Raw genomic sequence first — 8,966 nt, 5'->3', positions numbered from 1 at the left:
ATTTGAAAATTCATCACTGCACTGCGATTCTACTCATCTGAACCAAGTTGCATGTCCCTGTGAAACTAAAGAGATAAAAGGGTCTATAAATACTGAAAACTGAGATCAAGGAATTAAGCAGAAAGCAAATCTTTTGGCTAGAGGACTCAGTTTTGTAAGATTATTCTCCTCCCTAATTTATTACTTATAATAATCTTCTGCATTGTGTTTCCAAACTCAGATTGTGTTTGAAAATATCTTCTTCTTTTTTTGTATTGATGAGAATCTTGGTTAATCTTGCTACCAAAGAGAGTAAAATATAATATGAAAGATAAACAACATAAAACTTGCTTCATCGATCCATATATGCGTTCATCTTCTTCATACTTTCGTATATAAAAAATGTTATTTTTCTTAATAATAATTAGTAGTGACTCTGAGCACTCCAAACACGTTGATAATAATAAAAAAAGAATTTCACGCGAAGAAAAATAATATAATAGTAAGTTTAATATTTTTTATCTTAAATTAAAATTTTAAACTAGTATAGTTTTTATAACCTTTTTTTTATTTTCCTTTAAAATTCAATTAATTGTTGTGAAAGTTTTCTATGCTTATATTTTCCTTTTACTATCCATCACATGGTCCATAATAAATTTCTTAAGTTTATAAAAGGTTATATTGGGTCAAATTTTAATATAAAAGGTTATATCTGTTCAGTGGTGATACCTCATAGGCATTCATCATCATGGGTTCATTGGGTTCATCAAATGGAATTCACATGAATGGTGGCAAGGGAGAAAGGAGCTATGCAAACAACTCCTTACTTCAAGTACTATATATTTGTTTCATCTATATTACTATGTAACAATATTATATATATATATATATATATATATATATATATATATAAAAGATACATTTTTTCCTTTTTCATCTAACTGTTTGATTTTGATTTGCATTGCAGAAAAAATTGATGCTTAAAGCCAAGCCTATACTTGAAGAAACTATAATGATATTGTGTCAAGATTCCACTCCAAAGTGCATGAAAGTAGCAGATTTAGGTTGTTCAGTAGGACCAAATACACTTCTTGTCACATCAAATATTATTGACATTGTTGATGCAACATGCACTCGCTTGAATCTTGAACTACCAACATTCCAATTTTATCTCAATGATTTGTTTGGAAATGATTTCAATACCATCTTCAAGTCCCTTCCAGATTTCTACGAAAAGTTGGTACAAGAAAAGGGTCACAAGTTTGGTTCATGTTTTATCAATGCTACCCCAGGATCCTTTCATGGCAGGCTCTTTCCTAATGATTCTGTACACTTTTTTCACTCTGCCAACAGTCTACACTGGCTCTCTCAGGTCAAATAAACTATTTTCTTCTTCTATTTCCATTCTAAGATGAATATGATCTTATGGTCAACAAAAAAAATGTGTGGTTGGTTTATTTTTTTGGGTTAAGCATGTTTTTAGTTTCTCAATTTTGAAGTAAAATCTAAATTCGTTATTTTATGAAATTTTGATATATTTTGGTCCTCACACTTGAAAAATAAATGAATATAGTTCTTTTAATTTGATTATGTTAAATTTTGTTGACTTGACGTGTCAAACACGTTTCTCAACTTATAATAAAGTAAAAACATGTCAAACAATGTAAATAACTCAATTGTTATTATGAAATGCGTTCAACAAGTCAACAAATTTGACATACTTGGACAGATTATGTCCATTTATCTTTAAAGTTTGAAAACTAAAATGTATCAAAGTTTTGGACATGAATGAATTCCAATTTTACGTTAAAATTCTGGGACTAAAGGCATATTTAACAATTTCTCCTAAGTTGTCTAATTGTTTTCACTCATTTTCCCTTTTGGGAATACAAAGTTGTGTTAAAAACCAAAATGAAAAATAAAATGATATTTTTACAGTAGAAACATACATTATAAAAATGAAAGGAAAGCAAATCAAACAGCCTAAAAAATGCTTGAGTTTATATATTTATTTATCATATTTTGGTTATAGGATCCTTTAAAGGGACTAACTAAGGAGGCAAAAACCCTTAATAAGGGAAACTGCCATATAGTTAGCACAAGCCCACCAGAGGTACACAAAGCTTACCAGAAGCAATTTCAAGAAGGTTTCAAATTGTTTCTGAAGTCACGTTCAGAGGAACTTGTGCATGGAGGAGCAATGGTTTTAGTGTTACCTTGCACTTGCAGAAGTGAAACTGTTTCAAAAAGTCTTTGGGAAGTTATTAGCCTAACACTCAATGACATGCTCTTGGAGGTAAAAATAACAATTTTTCTTGATATTATTTGTCCTTAATGTATATAATTAACAAGGTAATATATATTATACTGTAGGGTTTGATTGAAGAAGAAAAATTAGACTCTTTTAACATACCAACATATGAACCTACAATTGAGGAGATTAGAAATTGATTAAGGAAGAAGAGTCATTGTTTGTTCTGTTGGGTATTGGGCTCCCTTCCTATGTGGAGAAAAGGCCCAAAATTTGAGAAGCCCATGTCTCACTTAAACCTAGTGGAGAGGAGGCTATAAAATAAAGAGAGAGGCAGAACAATAGAGTTAGAATACACTGAAAGCCCTAACACATAGAGGGAGAGGTAGAGGGAAAATTCTGTTCACGTTTTTCATAGAGCTGTCGCAGTAAATTCGGCGCTGCGGATTCGTTCACCGTTGGATCGGGCTGAAATTTTTACAGCAGGTTCGGAACTCATTGCTCTTCATTCTGACCGGTCGGATCTTTGATACGAGGTCTGAGTTGGGAGATATTAATTTCGCACTGCAGCAGTGATTTGTAGAGGTTTTCCTCTCTTGTTCTTCTCTATTTGAAAGCTTTGTTGCTTTGTTATTTGGTTGGGTGTTGGCACTAATTTGTGCTATTGATTAAGACTCTTTTGTACTCTTGTTGATCATAGTGAAGCTATTTCTTTGGTCTGGACGACTCGTGGTTTTTACCCTTGATTTGAGGGGTTTTCCACGTTAAAAATCTTGGTGCCTTTATTTGTGCTTTTGGTGGTTTATTATTGCTGCTCTTTGATTATTGCTCCTCATAGATTCTTGCAAGTTAGGGGAAATTATATCCGCTGCATTCTCTGGTATATTGTTTGTTATTGTTTTCCCCATCAGAGTGGCATCAGAGCTCTTGGTTGGGCTATATTTACTTGCTTGAATGATGGAGGCAAATGCAAAGATGGTTGCTTTGAATGGTACAAATTATCATTTGTGGAAGGGCAAGATGAAAGATTTATTATTTGTCAAGAAATTGCATCTTCCGGTCTTTGCTACACAGAAGCCAGATTCTATGTCTGAAGAAGAATGGGACTTTGAGCACCAACAGGTATGTGGTTTTATTCGGCAATATGTTGAAGATAATGTTTATAATCATATTGCTAATGAGACACATGCCAGAGCTTTGTGGGAGAAGATTGAGTCTTTGTATGCTTCTAAGTCGGGCAATAATAAATTGTATTTGTTAAATTGCTTGATGAATTTGAGGTACAGGGAGAATTCTTCTATTTCTGATCACTTAAATGAGTTTCAAGGGCTCCTAGATCAATTGTCAGGAATGGGCATAAAGTTTGATGACGAAGTTATGGGATTATGGTTGCTTAATACTCTACCAGAGTCTTGGGAGGTATTTCGGGTTTCAATTACGAACTCTGCCTCGAATGGTGTTGTTTCTTTTCAGATGGCAAAGAGCGGTGCTCTTAATGAAGAGATGAGAAGGAAGGCACATGGTTCTTCATCTCAGTCTGAGATGCTTGTTACAGAAGCTAGGGGGAGAAGTCAGAAAAAGGAACATAAAGGTGGTAGAGAGAAGAGTAGGAGCAAGTCCAAGTCAAGATACAAGAATTTAGAGTGCCATTTTTGTCATAAAACTGGACACATTCAGAAATACTGTTTTAAGTGGAAAAAGGAGAACAAAGACAAGAAGGGCAAACAGAGAGAGAATGATCATGATGATGATGATCGTGTCACTACTGCTACAGATGGTGATCTTGTTCTTCTTCGTGACTTTGAGTCCGTTAATCTTGTATCTGATGAGAGCATGTGGATTATTGATAGTGGTGCTACACTGCATGTTACACCTAGGAAGGAGTTCTTCACATCTTACACTTCTGGTGATTTTGGAGTGTTGAAGATGGGTAATGATGGTGAGTCTAAAGTGATTGGTGTTGGTGATGTTTGCCTGCAAACCAACATGGGAGTGCAGTTGTTGCTTAAAGGAGTCAAACATGCTCCGGATGTCCGTTTTAATTTAATCTCTGTGCAGTTGCTTGATGATTGTGGTTATGACAATCACTTTGGTTCTAGTAAATGGAAGCTCACTAAAGGTAACTTGGTTATGGCCAGAGGGGAGAAACAATCTAAATTGTATTGGACTAAAGCTTTGGTTGCTAAAGACAGTGTGAATGCTATGTATATGGAGGCATCTTTGTGGCACCGGAGGCTTGGTCATATAAGTGAGAAAGGGCTTAACTGCTTAGCTAAAAAGGATGTGCTTATGGGATTGAGAAATGCAGAATTTGAGAAATGTTCTCATTGCATGGCTGGTAAACAAACCAGAGTATCTTTTAAGAAGCATCCACCCTCAAGGAAGTCAGAATTACTTGAATTGGTGCATTCTGACGTTTGTGGCCCATTAAAGGTAAAGTCATTTAGTGGTGCAGTTTACTTTGTTACTTTTATTGATGATTGTTCCAGGAAGCTATGGGTCTATGCTCTTCAGCGGAAAGGTCAAGTACTTGAAAAGTTCAAGGAATTTCATGCTATGGTTGAGAGGCAATCAGGCAAGAAGCTGAAATGCATCCGTAGTGATAATGGTGGTGAGTACCGTGGACCTTTTGATGTTTATTGCAGGCAGCATGGTATTAGACACGAGAAGACTCCTCCTAAAACTCCTCAGTTGAATGGTCTAGCGGAGAGGATGAACAGGACCTTGGTTGAAAGGGTTACATGTATGCTTTCAGAAGCAAAGTTGCCTAAGCACTTTTGGGGAGAGGCATTGCTTGCAGCTGTGCATGTTATTAATCTCAGTCCCGCAGTTGCTTTGAATATTGAGGTGCCAGACAAAATTTGGTTTGGTAAGAATGTTAGATATGATCATTTGCGTGTCTTTGGTTGCAGGGCATTTGTTCATGTTCCTAAGGATGAAAGATCCAAGTTAGATAAAAAGACAAGGCAATGTATCTTTATTGGCTATGGTGAGGATGAATTTGGCTACAGGTTTTATGATCCTGTTGAGAAGAAGCTTGTTAGAAGCCGTGATGTACAATTCATGGAAGATCAGACCATTGAAGACATTGATAAGGTGAAGAAGACCACACCCGAGAAAGACAGTAATCTCACTGATGGTAATCCGATGAGGTTGCCCACTCACAATTTGGAGAATGTTGAAACGGAAGCTCAAGACAATGAGCAACATGGTGATGTTGATGATCAACAGTTTGGAAGTGGAGTAGAGGTTCCAATTGATGATGCTCAAGAGGAACATGATGATGATGACGATCTTGGTGATATACCTGAATCACCTCAAGTCCAACTCAGGAGGTCTAATAGACAAAAACAACCTTCTACAAGGTATTCCTGTGATGAGTACATAACCTTGACTGACGGTGGAGAACCTGAGTGTTTTGAAGAGGCTTTGGATAGTGAAGAGAAGAAACAGTGGCTGGATGCAATGCAAGATGAGATGAAATCTTTGCATGATAATCACACTTACGACTTGGTGAAATTGCCTAAGGGCAAAAGGGCATTGGAAACTAGGTGGATTTTCAGGGTGAAACAAGATTCAAATTCTACACTTCCAAGGTACAAGGCCAGATTAGTGGTGAAAGGTTTCAGACAGAAAAAGGGTGTTGATTTCAATGAGATTTTCTCACCTGTGGTGAAAATGTCATCCATCAGAACTGTGCTAAGTTTAGCTGCTACTCTTGATTTGGAGGTTGAGCAGATGGATGTGAAGACAGCTTTCCTTCATGGTAATTTGGAGGAAGAGATATACATGAAGCAACCTGATGGTTTTCTTGTTAAAGGCAAGGAAGAATATGTGTGTAGACTAAGGAAGAGTCTATACGGTTTGAAGCAGGCTCCAAGGCAGTGGTATAAGAAGTTTGAGTCTTTTATGTGTGAGCAGGGTTACATGAAGACTACTTCTGATCATTGTGTCTTTGTTAAAAGTTTTTCTAATGATGACTTTATTATCCTGTTATTATATGTTGATGACATGCTTATTGTTGGAAAAGATATTTCCAAAATTGACAGGTTAAAGAAGACACTTGGCGAGTCTTTTGCCATGAAAGACTTGGGAGCTGCTAAAAGGATTCTTGGCATACATATCTCACGTGATAGGAGAGAAAAGAAGATTTATCTATCACAAGAGCAATACATTAGGAAGGTGTTGCAGAGATTCCAGATGGAAAATGCTAAAGCTGTGAGTACTCCTCTTGCTACTCATTTTAAACTGAGTGTTAAACAGAGTCCTTCAAATGAAGTTGAGAAGACCAATATGAGTAGAGTTCCTTATGCATCTGCGGTGGGCAGTTTGATGTATGCGATGGTGTGTACAAGACCAGATATTGCACATGCTGTTGGTACAGTTAGTCGATTTTTGTCAAACCCAGGTAGAGAGCATTGGAATGCTGTGAAATGGATTTTGAGGTATCTTCATGGTACAGTTGATATGAAGCTTTGTTTTGGAGGTGATAAACCTACTTTGATGGGTTACTCAGACTCAGATTTGGCTGGGGATATTGATTCCAGAAAGTCCACTTCGGGCTATTTGATAAAGTTTGCAGGGGGAGCTGTGGCTTGGCAATCAAGACTACAAAGGTGTGTAGCGTTGTCTACTACAGAAGCAGAGTTCATTGCTATTACTGAAGCATGCAAGGAGGTGTTATGGTTGAAGAAATTCTTGCAGGAGCTTGGTTTTAGGCAAGATAACTATTCATTGTTTGTTGATAGCCAAAGTGCTATCCATCTTGGTAAGAATCCAACTTTTCATTCTAGATCCAAACATATTGATGTGAGGTATCATTGGATACGTGATGCTTTGGATGCTAAGTTGTTGGAGTTGAAAAAGGTTCATACAGATGATAATGGTGCTGATATGATGACTAAAGCATTGCCAAGAGGAAAGTTTGAAGTTTGTTGTGAGATCGCCGGTTTGGCGGTTATCTCCACATAGTTGTGAGGGGGAGATTTGTTGGGTATTGGGCTCCCTTCCTATGTGGAGAAAAGGCCCAAAATTTGAGAAGCCCATGTCTCACTTAAACCTAGTGGAGAGGAGGCTATAAAATAAAGAGAGAGGCAGAACAATAGAGTTAGAATACACTGAAAGCCCTAACACATAGAGGGAGAGGTAGAGGGAAAATTCTGTTCACGTTTTTCATAGAGCTGTCGCAGTAAATTCGGCGCTGCGGATTCGTTCACCGTTGGATCGGGCTGAAATTTTTACAGCAGGTTCGGAACTCATTGCTCTTCATTCTGACCGGTCGGATCTTTGATACGAGGTCTGAGTTGGGAGATATTAATTTCGCACTGCAGCAGTGATTTGTAGAGGTTTTCCTCTCTTGTTCTTCTCTATTTGAAAGCTTTGTTGCTTTGTTATTTGGTTGGGTGTTGGCACTAATTTGTGCTATTGATTAAGACTCTTTTGTACTCTTGTTGATCATAGTGAAGCTATTTCTTTGGTCTGGACGACTCGTGGTTTTTACCCTTGATTTGAGGGGTTTTCCACGTTAAAAATCTTGGTGCCTTTATTTGTGCTTTTGGTGGTTTATTATTGCTGCTCTTTGATTATTGCTCCTCATAGATTCTTGCAAGTTAGGGGAAATTATATCCGCTGCATTCTCTGGTATATTGTTTGTTATTGTTTTCCCCATCATGTTCAAAGGTTAGAAGTTTTCACTGTGCCTAGGGATGAAGGTATAAGTGAACGTGGAGATTGTTGTTTTCTTGATGAAAGTGTAAGAGCTGAGTTCATAGCTACATACACCAGAGCTGCAATGGAGCCTCTTCTATCTGCAAAGTTTGAGGTACAGGTTATAAACGAATTATTTATCAGGTTTCAATGGAAACTTGAGCAACTAATGAAGGTGGAGAAATTTGAGACTGCCAATGTGATCATATCCATCACAAAAGTTGTTTGAAGAAGTACTTCTCAACACAAGATCATCTTAAATTTTTTTTTTTTTTTTTCTTTTCTTGTTTTGATTCGGTGAAATAAAAGGGTGTTTGAAGATGATAGATACTCTTGTTGAAGCTTAAGATTTGTATTAATATCACTTATATACTATATACTGTGTAAACTGGTTTTATCTATAATTAATATAAATCTCCAAGAATATTTTAACATGATTTTTCTTACTTTGTTGTATGATTTCTTCTACCTTTGTATACAATAGGTAGGTTATAGTTTTGCTTTTGGGTTGATAAATTAGCTCCATTACTTCGTTTAAAAGCAGAAAAGGAAAATTTATTTATAAATATAAGTAAAATCCTTTATTTTGTTATTTTATTTTCAACCATGTAAAAATATATAACTATGTTTTTTTTTTCTTTCCAATGTTTTATACCTTTTTTATACGAGTAAAACCATGCTTTGAAGATGTGTTGCTCAATAAAAGATTTTATAAACTAGTCTTTCCTTCGTCATTAGTTTCTTTATGACTCACATATTAAGGGTAAGAACAAGTTTTTTTATATAAGGAACTAAAGTAGGAAAAAAAATTATCAAGGACTAAAAATAAAATACATATTTATTTGGGTCAGAAAAATGTGTCAGTTTTTTTTTTTTTTTGCGATATATCACTTAATAGAAAAATATTTAACATATAAGTAGAAACCAAAATGAAAAAAAAAATATGAATGACAAAAATGGAAGAATTATTTTTATCGAGGATCATATACAAATTCACAAGGAAGAAAAAAGTTATTTTAAATTTAAAATT

At 35.9% G+C, this 8,966-nt stretch overlaps 1 pseudogene across 1 annotated transcript; it reads left to right on the top strand.

Moving 5' to 3' along the window:
* Nucleotides 1-8,324, top strand: LOC114186187 (putative caffeine synthase MTL2; annotated as a pseudogene). Its single transcript, XR_014994992.1, has 6 exons — nucleotides 1-154; nucleotides 700-811; nucleotides 947-1,351; nucleotides 2,012-2,275; nucleotides 2,353-2,452; nucleotides 7,901-8,324. The product of XR_014994992.1 is annotated as a putative caffeine synthase MTL2 (transcript).
* The last annotated feature ends 642 nt before the right edge of the window (nucleotides 8,325-8,966 follow it).

This window comes from Vigna unguiculata, chromosome 5, assembly GCF_037176805.1.
Source record: "Vigna unguiculata cultivar grain cowpea cultivar isolate G323 ecotype 2 chromosome 5, ASM3717680v1, whole genome shotgun sequence".
Classification (NCBI taxonomy): Eukaryota; Viridiplantae; Streptophyta; class Magnoliopsida; order Fabales; family Fabaceae; genus Vigna; species Vigna unguiculata.
The sequence above is the reverse complement of the archived record's forward strand: the minus strand, read 5'-3'. Positions and strand labels throughout refer to the sequence as shown.